Here is a 13,283-nt window from a genome sequence, read left to right on the forward strand (position 1 = left end):
ACACACACACACACACACTCCTCTTGCTAATTTTGCTTACTCCCTGGACCATTTTGCAAGCTCTCTTTGGCTGATTATTCTTCCCTTTATTCATTCCAGAGCAGCATATTTATAAAGCTATTAGTTAATTCCCCAGGCACCCAGTCCCTCCCCCCACACTAATCTTCATTTATTTCACTGGCAACATTAAAACAATATTGAAATTGCATTTTAGAGGAAAGAATGACTTGCCATTCTACTACTCTAATTCTCAATTAATTTAATTTTTCTATGTTAATATCTAATCTGGGACCATGTGGAATATCGCCCTAACACACTAATTCAACAGATCTATTTCCATCTCATCTCTGTTCCTCTGCAAAACATTTTTCAGATGACCTTTCTTAACTATTATTTTGCCATTGGAAAGTAATGCTTGCACATGGCAGAACATTCAAATAGAACAGAAGGGCAGCGAATGAGAATTCTCCTCAATTCAGACCCCACTCTCTAGCTGCACCCCAGGGCCCCAGTGTTACCAGTTTGGGGGTATCTTTCCAAGAATTCTCTAAGCATATACAGGTTCTCTGTGTTATTTTCCTTTTATACAAATGAGGGCACACCGTCTGCACATTATTCTGCATCTTAACTATTTTTTTTAAATTTAAAAACCTATATTAGAGATTGTTTCAATCAGAAGAACATATCGTTTTCCCTCTTTTTCTTTTTAACAACGGTATAATATCCCACTAAAAGGTTCTAAAGTGATTTATTTACCTAGTCACCAATCAGTGGGCATTTTCATTGTACAATCTTTGCTGTGTCAACAATTCTACAATAAATCGTACATTCACATGTCTCTATGTGTGTACATGCACGTTTATGTGAAGGATACAGTCCTAGAAGTGGAATCTGCAAACAAATCACATTTAATTTTTTATTTTTTTAATTTTATTTTGTTTTGTTTAATTTTTTGCTTTTTAGGGCCATACCTGCAGCATATGGAAGCTCCCAGGCTAGGGATTGAAACAGAGCGACAGCTGCCAGCCTACACCACAGCCACAGCAGTGCCAGATCCAAGCCCCATCTGTGGCCTGCACCACAGCTCACGGCAACACCGGGATCCTTAACCCACTGAGCGAGGCCAGGGATGGAACCCGCAACCTCATGGATCCTAGTCAGGTTCATTAACCCCTGAGCCATGAAGGGAACTCCACACATCACGTTTAAAATATTTTACTCATTGCAGATTGTTTTGCCCAAGAAGGTATACTAATTTGTGTTTCTAATGACAGTATGTAAAAGTACTGTTTTTCTGATAATTTCACCAATACCATAGAAACACTTTTAAAATATTGAGTTATCCTCTAGGCAGAATTCAGTAGTATCTTTTTCCACGTAACGTATTCAAACACGTTACACCTTAATAGTCTTCATAAGCACAATCATCAATGACAATTTAAAAGGTTAAGTATGCTCTTTCTGTTATTCTCGGTTATTCAATATTATGTGTAATCCTGCATTTAAAATGCTTGTGACCAGGACTTTTTTGCCATTTGAATCATGCTCCTGGGACAGATTTCCTAGAATGAAGGTACTACATCGAAGGACATTTTACCAAATTCCTTTTCACAAATGGCTTGCCCCAATTATACTTTTACCAAAAATGTGTGAGTGCACTGTACAAGGATCATTTCAGGACTGGGTTTTATGATTTAAAATTATGTTTAATAGAACTGAACTAAATTCATTGAAATAGGGATCACTTTTATAGTTTTAATTTGCATTGACTTAATCAGAGAATTTGACAGTTTTCCGCCAGTTTTTTTTTTTTTCCTAGCTTATTTTACCTGTTGTCTAAATCACCTATTCATGTCTTTTGTCTACTCTTTGTGGGAGTTCTAATCTTCAGCATTGGAATATGTGTTTAGATATTATAGGTCTTAATCTTTTAATCCCTATGCAGTTAAAAGTCCCCCCCTTAATCTTTTAATAAATTTTTGTTACTACTGTGTAGAAATTTTAACTCTTTCTGTGGATGAGTTTGAGTTTGTTCTTTGTAATTGTCTTTGCAATTTAATCTGCTTTAATCTTAGGATGTCCTTATCATCCCAAAGACCTGAAACTCTCTTCTACCAATTTTCATGATTGCATTTTAAATCTATCTTTATAATTTAAATTTTAATTTCACTGGCATTTATTTTGAATAATTGTGGAATTATTCAAATTATAGTGGAAATTTTGTCTCTTTTTTTTCTAAGTTTCTGTGTAGTTATCCAAACATCATTTTTTAATAATCAATTTTCTTCAGTTCATTTGTGACGCTTGATTTATTCTGATACACATACATATATAATACATTTCTCTTTTGAGGTGTTCTGTTTTTGTTCTCATCTATATGTCTATTTTCATGCTCATCACTTAGTATTTTGATCATGTCATAACATCTAGTAGTACCAGCTTCCTCCTTGATCTTGGTGCTGAAATTTTTTTCTAATATTGTTTGAAATTCTTACCCATTGATTTCCCCAAATTATCTTGAATGATGGTGTTGAGTTTCTAAGGCCGTCATCTCAGAGGAATGCTGTCTTTTCCAGCATGGTCCATCCTTCAAGGCCCAACGCCCAGTCCAACCCTAACCCCCACCAAGACACACACACAAACCTTCTCCCCCTCCTGGGAATAGCTCTGACCTGCGCATACAAAATCTATTTTCAGGGGTATAATACACAGGATTCTAAGACGGCACCCAGGATTTCACACACTCCCACCTTGTACACAGCCCGGTATCCCCCGGAATTGGATGGATTTTATTGTCATGATATGATTATATCACATCACAGTTGACTTTAAGAAGGGTGGGCCTGACCTTATCACAGGAGTCCTTGAAAAGCAGAGAGCGTTGTCTGGCTAATAGCAGAAGGGGCAGCCAAGGGGATGTGCTCCTGCTGCCCCGAAGGAAAGCAAATACCCATGGTGTGAACTGGCCGTGGAAAGGTGCCACTCTAGGACCTGCGAGCAGTTGGTGACTGACGACTAGCAGGAAAATGGGGATCGCCATCCTAAAACTGAGAGCACTAAACTCTGCCAACAACCAACGAGCCTGGAAGAGGCCCCTGAGCCCCAGATGAGATTGTTGGCCGCCCCAGCCAGCACCTTGATGTCGTTCTCATGAAACACCCAGCAGAAAGCCCCATTGTTCGGTGCTATACATTTGACCTATGGGCTTGCCCCAAAGCTTCTATATTTGTGGGGATGTGTTACACAGCAATGAAAATGAATACAGTGGCAACACACAATTTGGCACTTAATCACTCCGTGTCATTTACTCATCATTTCACATGTGTAAATCTCATCTCTCCCCAGTCAGGTAATAAACTCTACCTCTCTAAGCCTCTGTTCACTCATCTGTAAAATAAGAATAAAATGCACTGAACAGATTACTGAAGTATATACAACCATTGTTACCAACAGTTCCTTGTGAAGGTGGGAGATGATAATAGGATCAAATTTCATGGGACGGTTGTGAGATTAAATGAGATGATTGTTTTAAGGCTCTTAGTAGGATGGATGTGCATGGTAAACACTATCAATATTAGCTCATTGTTAGGAGATTATTTGAAATGCCTCTTATAGTTTTTATATTCTCTGTGTGCTATATCTGTTGTGTACTAGGTGACCCTGGCCCTATCTCCCTCCTCCTACACACACACACACACACACACACCCCTACCTCCAGGATCTGGTCACCAGAGATGGATAAGTTAAACCCAACCTCTAGACTGGTAATTAGTTTGTGTCCTGGGACTCTGGAGTCAAACCAGCGGAGATGAATCTGCTTAGTTCTTTGAGATGAGCTGAAAGGTCAAACGGACTCAAGTCCAGAATCATGTCCAGGGAGAGCCAGAGCTACATGCTTGAAGTCACAAAAGGGCAGACTTCTAGAGGATGATGTTCCATTAGAGCAACACAGAGTGGAGATGCAGGGCCAAGAGACAGTGTCCCCAGAGAGAGAGGGATGGGACAGGAGCTCCCAGGGGCTCGGGGACTTGCAGTTCCCAGCACTCGTTCCCACGGTGCCTAACTAGGCTTGTTTCCACTTGATTTCCTTGTCCTCGTACAACTGAGTTTCTCTTTGGTCTTTTCCAACTGTCAGCACAGTTGAATCCCCGTGGCCTCTGGAGGGCACTATTCAATTAAGTTTGTTTCACAGGAGTGCATACTCTACCGAGGGTGTTTAAGAAAACAGTGTTGAAAATAGCAGTGACCATTTACTGAGGACCTACCACGGGGCCCGTTGCTTTACCTAATTTAAATCTTTAACAGTCACATCCTTCCCAGCAATTAGACAGTATTCTCTAACACTGCAACCGGTTTCTCCAGGGATGTTATTAAATCTGTGTCAAGCAAAATAAAAGCTTCTTTGTCCCCCTCTTTCTGACGAGGTTACAACTTCTGATAGGCACCAGCTCAAGTTCAATTGGCCCTCCTCTCCTTTATAGACCTGGACATAAGTTGCATTTTTATGGGCATGTGTTCATTTTTAATAAGAAAAACAACTAAATATGGCACCATTATAAAATGGGGGAGGGTAATTTTTGGCATGGGCATAAATTGCCTGTCCCCCTCTTTTCTCCAAAAGGTGAGATATTTCCTATCTCATACCTTTTACCACCACACCTCTGGATAACTGTCGGTTTCAAGCCAGCCTGAAGGCTGCTGGGGCGTGGGGGCTATGGCTGAGGGACAAGTCATTGTTTTTCTCTTCTTTGTTCAACGCTACCATGTTGGGAGGGTAGGAGTGAGGCCTCACAACTTTCACTGGCCCATCTCTGTTTTTTATAAGGTATTTGAAAAACCCATTCAGTCATAATGGTGTTAATAATGTCAATGAAATATTCGGTATAGGAGTTCCTGTCGTGGCTCAATGGAAATGAATCTAACATCCTGAGGATGCAGGTTCGATCCCTGGCCTCACTCGGTGGGTTAAGGATCCAGCGTTGCCGTGAGCTATGGTATAAGTCAAAGACATGGCTTGGATCTGATGTTGCTGTGGCCGTGGTATAGACCTGCAGCTGTAGCTCTAATTCGACCCCTAGCCTGGGAACCTCCATATGCCACGGGTGCCGCCCTAAAAAAAAAAAGAAAGAAAATATTTGTTATATGTTATGCATATGAGCCATATGTTTAATACACTCTTATTTATTTCTGACAACAACCCAACAACACATTATAGATGAAGAAATTTAGGCTGAGAAGGATTAGGCAAACATACCTGCTAAGGAACAGAGCCTGAAACCAAGCCCAGGCCTACCTGCCTCTAAGACCTGAGGTTTTTTTTAGGCCAGAGTGCTCTGCCATTGACTACCTGTCCCCCAAATAGCATATCTGTCCCCAAAGAGAGCACCTCCATCTTAAGTAAACAGCACACCCACTTCTCAGTGAGGAGGTATAGTAATATTTCTGTAGGCAGCATCCTGGTCACTCACATTCCTTATTCGTGAAATCACTCTCTACCACACCTCTCCACTGTGGAAGAAGGAATAGAAAGCAGGAAATCTGGATCTAAACTGTTTCTAATCTCTTTACTCTTTTATTCATGTAAGAATATCTCTTGACTGCCTACAGTGTTTTAGCCCTGATTGTATGTATTTGGGAAATATTGGTGTACAAGACATACAACATCCCTGACTTTAGAGATGGCTTGCATTCATGTCTTAGAAACTTAGAAAACACTTCACCCCTCGTGCAGGGTTATGATTAATAATGATACTAAGGAATCTTTGAACTATGTTGCTTTATATATTTATTTTTGCTAGCATATTTTGCTTTAATATTCCAAAATAGGAGTTCCCCTTGTGGCTCAGTGGTAACGAACCTGAGTAGTATCCATGGGATGCAGGTTCGATCCCTGGCCTCGATCAGTGGATTAAGGATCCAGCATTGATGTGAGCTGTTGTGTAGGTCATAGATGTGGCTCAGATCCCATGTGGCTGTGGCTATGTACAGCTCCCATTTGACCCCTAGCCTGGGAATTTCCATATGCCGTGGGTGTGGCCCTAAAAAGACAAAAACAAACAAACAAACAAAATCCCAAAGTATTTGTGCGAATGGTGGGACTATGTTGAAATCTGTATATATGTACATCTCACTCTGAGGAAAGAACTGATTGGAGAGAAGGCACCAGAAATTGCATTTTGCTGGATGACATGTAAACAGTAAGTGGAGGACACATTTCGCCAAGGACTTGGAAAGGAACTTGCTCTGTCATTTCATGGGCAGAGCCTAAGGATGAAAATTGGCCTCACTAGTTGATGCCCAGTCTCCATCTCACACTGTAGTGGAAACAGGACCTGGTGCTAAGGAGACAAACACCCACACGGCAGCAATGCACTAGGATGCGAAAAGGAGCTGACATTAGTATAAGCCCCTGGGTCCTTCTCATAGCTGTCCATATCACAGTCAAATGGTGGTGCCCACACTCCCACTGTCACTCAGTCAAAAGATGATGGGAGAACCATCTGCAGAAATGAGCCGCAAGCTCTGATTTCTTGAAACACTTTCATCCGTGGGATAACTGTATTCAGAGTTATCAGTTTTCTCCCCAGTGTAAACTCTGTCACCCACTGGGAACTGTTTCCCCATGAAGGAGTGATCAGAAATCAGGACCTCCAGGTCCTTCATCATTTTGTCTGTACCCTCGGTTTCCACCTCCTTGTCATCATACCTGGTGAAGAAGTCCCGGCCCCAAAATCAATTTGCAGGTGATCTTTGAGAATATCCTCCACGCTCTGTTTGCAGGTGGCTAGGATGGAGAACCAAGCAAGGACAGCCCAGGGTCCGTCATTCTCACAGCTGTGGTCAGAACTGGTTCTGAAGCTCTCCTCCCCACAGAGGGACCGTTTGCTTGCATCCATCAGATTCCAAAAAAACTTCTAGCCAGTTGGGGTCTCACACAAAATGGTCTTTGTGGCATTAGCCACCTGGTCCAGCACACCACTGGTGAGAACACTGTGTGCAAAGCCATGGACCTCATTTTGCTGGTAATATGGAATGCTGAAGATGTTGGCAGCAATGACAGCCATGGAGTCTGAAGGGTTCATAAGGAACCCAGGCATGCCCAGAATCATTACAATAGCTTTATTAAGGCACACTCACATATAAAATTTATCCTTTTAAAGTATATAATTGAGTTGTTTTATATATTCAGAGTTGAATATCACCAATATCTACTTTAGGATATTTTTATCCTTCCATATAGAAGCCCCACACCCATTACCAGTCATTCTCCATTTCTCCCTTCTCCTGTCCCTGGTGACCACTAATCTACTTTCTGTCCCTATAGATTTGCCTTTTCTGGGTATTGCGGTATGTGGTCTTTTGTGCCTGGCTTCTCTCACTTAGCATAATGCTTTCAATGTTCATCTATGTTGCAGCACTTTTCAGAACTATATTCCTTTATAATACCAACTAGTATTCCGTGGTATGGATATACCACATTTGTTTAACCATTAATTGATGGACATTTGGGACATTTCCACTTTTGACTATTGCAAATAATGCTGCTGCACACATTGGTGTACAAGTTTTTGTGTGGGCATGTTTTTAGTATTCTTGGATGTATGCCTAGGAATGGAACTGATGGTCATATGGAAATTCTATGTTTAAGTCTTTGAGGAACTGCTATACTGTCTTTCAAAAGGGCTATACCATTTCACTTTCACACCAGCAGCCTATGAGGGTTCTAATTTCTCCACATTCTCATCAACACTTGCTATTCTTGGTCTTTTTTATTATAGCCATTCTAGGGTGTGAAGTGGTATTTCATTGTGGTTTTGATTTGCATTCCCTGATGACTAATGATGTTGAGCACCTTTTCATGTGCTTTTGGTCATTTGTATATATTTTCATCTATTTAAATCCATTGCTAATTTTAAAATTGGATCATTTGCCTTTGTTGTTAAGTTGTAAGATTTCTTTCTTTCTTTCTTTTTTTTTTTTTTTTTTTTCCCATTTCTAGGGCCGCTCCTGTGGCATATGGAGGTTCCCAGGCTAGGGGTCAAATTGGAGCTGTAGCTGCTGGCCTACACCAGAGCCACAGCAACTCAGGATCCAAGCCGCGTCTGCAACCTATACCACAGCTAACGGCAATGCCAGATCCTCAACCCAGTGAACAAGGCCAGCGATCAAACCCACAACCTCATTGTTCCTAGTTGGATTCGTTAACCACTGAGCCACGATGGGAACTCCCTAAGATTTCTTTATGTATGCTAGATACAAGTCTCTTATTATCAAATATATGATTTGCAAATATTTTCTCAGGAAGCTACACATGTTAAACAATTGTCACTGATTGTTTTCAATAAATGACTTAGGGTTAGTACTATTCTTGCAGTAAATGCTCAATCAGGTCAAATAAAGTTAAGTCCTGAAAATAGAGCTTTTCAGAGAGCTGCCAGACTGGTCCATACCGACAGTTCTCTGGGGATAGGGTTTTGAGGACCTCTAAATTTGCGCTGACTAATTGGGTGCTAGGCTGCTCATTTCCACAACTAGCACAGTTGTGACATTGTTGGGTTTTTTGTTGTTTTTTTTTTTTTTTTTTTTTGTCTTTTTGTCTTTTTAGGGCTGTACGCATGGCATATGGAGGTTTCCAGGCTAGGGGTCTAATCAGAGCTACAGCTGCCGGCCTACACCACAGCCACAGCAACTCAGGATCTGAGCCACGTCTGTGACCTACACCACAGCTCACAGCAATGCTGGATCCTTAACCCACTGAGCGAGGCCCGGGATCGAACCCGAAAACCTCATGGTTCATAGTTGGATTCGTTTCCACTGTGCCACGATGGAACTCCGAGACTGTTGGTTTTTGAGGCTGTGGGGGTAGGGGGAAAGAGATGATAATAGTGTAAGTTAAAATGCCATAAAGCTCACTGTGCTTTCTTCGATTCAGCCACTTTTTTTTGGGGGGGGGGCTTTTTTTTAGGGCTACACCTGTGGCACATGGAGATTCCCAGGCTAGGGGTCAAATTGGAGCTGTAGCTGCCAGCCTACACCAGAGCCACAGCAACACTGGATCCTTAACCCACTGAGGAAGGCCAGAGATCGAACACGAAACCTCATGGAAACTAGTCGGGTTTGTTACCACTGAGCCACAATGGGAACTCCTCAGCCACTTTTCTTGAACAGGTGCTTTTTAGACTGCTTCAAACCTTTATTTAATCTCCAGAGTTCTGAAAATTTTTCCTTTGATAATTTTTTCTGGTGTTCTTATTGCTTTTATGGAGAAATGGATTTTGGAAGACCTATTCATCATTCCAGAAATGCTACCTCTAAAAAACTTTTACAGTATAACATACATAAGGAAAAAGGCACAAATCATGTGTTCAGCTAGTGAATTTTTGTATTTGCCACCACCCAAATCAAGCAACAGAACTTTACTAGCACCACAGAGCCCTTCCTCACACCCTTTACTTGTTATTCACATGTCCCCTTAACCAAAGTAAAAGGATAACTTTCCTGTCCAGCACCATCATGGTTTTTTTTTTTTCCCCCAGCTCTGTTTGACTCTGATTGTTCATATTTCTCCCCTAAAATACTCCTTTAACACATTTTATCTAATGGCATCTTTATTTTGCTTATTAAATTTAATTTTAGAATTTTTAAAATTGATTAACTTCCTCAGGGCACCCACTTATCTCTGTCAAGCTTCTCCTGCCTCACACAATTCGTCTATCATCACAACCATCTTCCTATCACCAAACCAGGCCCTAGAGTATTGGCTGTAATTCTCCTCTATCCCTTTTTCCAAGACTCACCGACCCACTTGATCATCCACATAAATGTGGAAAGCTGGAATCGCTTCAGGATAAAGCTAGATGGGTTTTCATGGGACTTTTGCACAATGTCCAAACTTTCTGATTTGTACAGATGGAGGACCAGTTTCTCAGAGGCCTTTGGAAGATTTATCATTCCATGCAGACTTTTTTGCTTTTCCTGACCAAGGCTTCTCTAGCTAATTCAGAGCCACTGTGGCACCTCTCAGAGTCGGTGTTTATGTTCCAAAGTCACTCCAGTTGAATTCCCCCAGTGGGAAAGGAAGAGGATGAAGGCCTTCCTTGGAGCAATTTATGAGGTGTGGGGACCCAGCTCCCTTTTGGTGTTTTTCCCTTGTCATGGATCATTAGCCAGTAGAAAAGGAAATGTTCTGATGGAGGATAAAACAAGATGCTAAATCGTAGTGATTCGACATTGAAGAGCAATTGCTAGGGAAGTGAAAAGGGGTCAAGGTGGTTGAAGTTAATGGTACAAAGAATAACCAAGGGTGGGAAAACTTGGAAACTGAGTGAAGAGCTTGGATAAAAGTAAAGGACTTGAAATACCTAATAAAAATGATTAAAATACACTTCTGCCTTTGTAAGGAATTTTTCACCCTAGCAGAAGACAGAGTGCTTTAAAAGAGTACAGGCCAAAATATCCAGGGTCCAGACCATACATACTTAGATATTGTTTTATATCTTCTCTACAACTTTTTACCATGAGTGGTGAATAAAATAAAAAGTGCAAAGCAGTATGATGGTTCCTCAAAAAACATAACTGTAAATTACCACATGAACTGACAATTGCATTTCCAAGTACATAACCAAAAAAACTGAAAGCAGGACTTGAACAGATATTTGCACGTCAGTGTTTGTAACACCACTGTTTACAATAGCTGAAAGGTAAACAACCCAAATGTCTGCTGATGGATGAGTGGATAAACAAGTGCAGTGAATACAGCTGACCCTTAAACAATTCAGGGGTTAGGGGCACAACCCTCCTTGCAGTGGGAAATCTGAACATAACTTACGGTGCCCTTTATCTGTGCTGTTCCTCTGTATCCACAGTTCTGCCTCCTGCCAATTCAGCCAGCCAGGGATCATGAAATACTGGAGTTATTTATTACTTTAAAAAACAACAACAACAACAACACTGCATTTCCATCATGGCTCAGTGGTTGATGAACCCGACTAGCATCCATGAGGATGTGGGTTTGATCCCTGGCCTCGCTCAGTGAGTTAAGGATCCAGCATTGCCGTGAGCTATGGTGTAAGTCGCAGATGTGGCTTGGATCCAGCATTGCTGTGGTTCTGGTGTAGGCTGGAGGCTACAGCTCCAATTCAGCCCCTGGCCTGGGAACCTCCATATGCCACGGGTGCAGCCCTAAAAAGACAAAAAGATGGGAAAAAAAAAGTCTAAGTGGACCCTCACAGTTCAAATGTGTAGTTCAAGGGTCAACTGTACTTGGCCCCTCCCAAAACTCATTGAAAGGTTAAGACACTTGTTGACAATAACATGAAAATGACCACTAGAAACAAAGGTGGACAGAGAAATGTGAATCAATTCCAATTTCCTGAGCCTTCTAGGATCCCCTGTGAAGACAGTGGGGACAGGGCTTTCTATTCTTCTGAAAGATGTTAGTGTGCCCTGTGCCTAGTCTGGTGACTCTCTCACCTTGGACCTTGAGGGTGGCATTGACCTAGAATATTATTGCTGCTTGATCAACATCATCTGAAAAGCTTAAAAACCCTCCAAATGGATGGCAGTCAAGAAGAGCTGATGTGGTAGCCGGTAGAAGGGCCATGAGTCTAGACCCCACATAGACTCACCTAGTGGGGCCGTGACCATGGAAGTGAAGTCATGGGGCCCCCTCTGGGCCTGTCAACATGTGCCTGAGCCCTGCTGAGCATCCCGGAGATGCGGGGTGCTTCAGGGAGGAGAGGTTTAAGGACTGTCCAGCTCTCTCATCTCTGATGCAGAACTTGATCCCATGGCTGGACATTTTTCTGGATGAAATTTAATACAAAGTAACTTCAGGAACAAAAAGCACTGGAAGCTAAGCTAGTCCCATTGCCAAGAGGAGAAAACACTTGGAAAAAAAAAAAACCTTCTTCTACCCCTTGACTCCCCTCTGGGGGTCTCAGGGTCTGAAGAATAACATGACCAGTTGGAGTAAGTGGTCCCCCTCCTCTGTCACTAGCCACTGACCGCCAAGGAGTGAAGATGTAGAATAAGACATGCTTTTTGTTGTTGTTGTTGTTTTTGTCTTTTTGCCTTTTCTAGGGCCACTTCCTGTGGCATATGGAGGTTCCCAGGTTAAGGGTCTAATCAAGCTATAGCCGCTGGCCTACACCAGAGCCACAGCAACACAGGATCCAAGCCGCATCTGCAACCTACACCACGGCTCACGGCAACGCCAGATCCCCAACCCACGGAGCACGGCCAGGGATCGAACCTGCAACCTCATCATTCCTAGTTGGATTCGTTTCCGCTGCCCCACGATAGGAACTCCTAGAATAAGACATGCTTATACTCTCCATTTTTAACTAGTATGCCACTTTAGTCAAAGTTAAAAGGGATTCCTGGAGTTTAACATGGCTGATTGCATGATAACAAGACATCCATTTCAAGATGAAGTGACAAAGAGTTGCTTGAATTTATGGACACCCTTCAAGTTTTTTTTGACTCTGTAACAGAAATAGAAGGTAGAGAAATGACCGTAAAACTGTGACTTCATGGTGATACCCGTGTGCACATCTTTCTGCTCCACAGAACATTCCACAGCACCCATTCCTGGTGACTTTTTCATTCTGACATTTCAAGCATTAAAACTGATGGGTAACCTCTGCCTGTGGAGAAAAATAATAGTTCAGTGACTGGGAAACATATCTTTATGAGATTTATTTCATTCTGTTATTAGCTGTGCTGAGTAAGGAGTGATCAAAAGGAAAAAAAACCTGAGCTCTTCAGGAATATTGGCTCTTCAGAAATATCTACTGTTTGGGCGAGTTCCCGTCATGGCAGAGCAGAATCAAATCCAACTAGGAACTATGAGGTTACAGGTTCTCAATCCCTGGCCTTGCTCAGTGGGTTAAGGATCTGGTGTTTCCATGAGCTGTGGTGTAGGTCGCAGACATGGCTCAGATCCTGTGTTGCTCTGGCTGTGGTGTAGGACGGAAGCTGTGGCTCCAACTGGACCCCTAGCCTGAGAACCTCCATATGTTGTGAGTACAGCCCCAAAAAGCAAAAAAAAAAGGTGTTGTTTCATAATTTTGATGGCCCAGTCAGATGGACTCGACTCTCAGTTGCTCTTGAGACAGAGAAAGAACACTCTGTATGTTATGATTTAGAGCCAGACAATGGAAATCATTTCTATCCTGGAGTCTATCCAGTATACACAATCCAGAGATAACACAATAAGAGGGTGACCACTGACATGTGGGCATCATTGATCCAACTGTTAACACACGAGAGCATTGCATGTT

At 42.1% G+C, this 13,283-nt stretch overlaps 1 protein-coding gene and 1 pseudogene across 1 annotated transcript in view; one reads left to right on the forward strand and one right to left on the reverse strand.

Annotated features, from left to right (window-relative positions):
• PDZD2 (PDZ domain containing 2) overlaps positions 1-13,283 on the forward strand; it is a 415,428-nt gene that overhangs the window by 152,245 nt on the left and 249,900 nt on the right.
• On the reverse strand, positions 5,994-7,973 carry LOC100627979 (annotated as a pseudogene).

Source organism: Sus scrofa, chromosome 16, assembly GCF_000003025.6.
Source record: "Sus scrofa isolate TJ Tabasco breed Duroc chromosome 16, Sscrofa11.1, whole genome shotgun sequence".
Taxonomy (NCBI): domain Eukaryota; kingdom Metazoa; phylum Chordata; class Mammalia; order Artiodactyla; family Suidae; genus Sus; species Sus scrofa.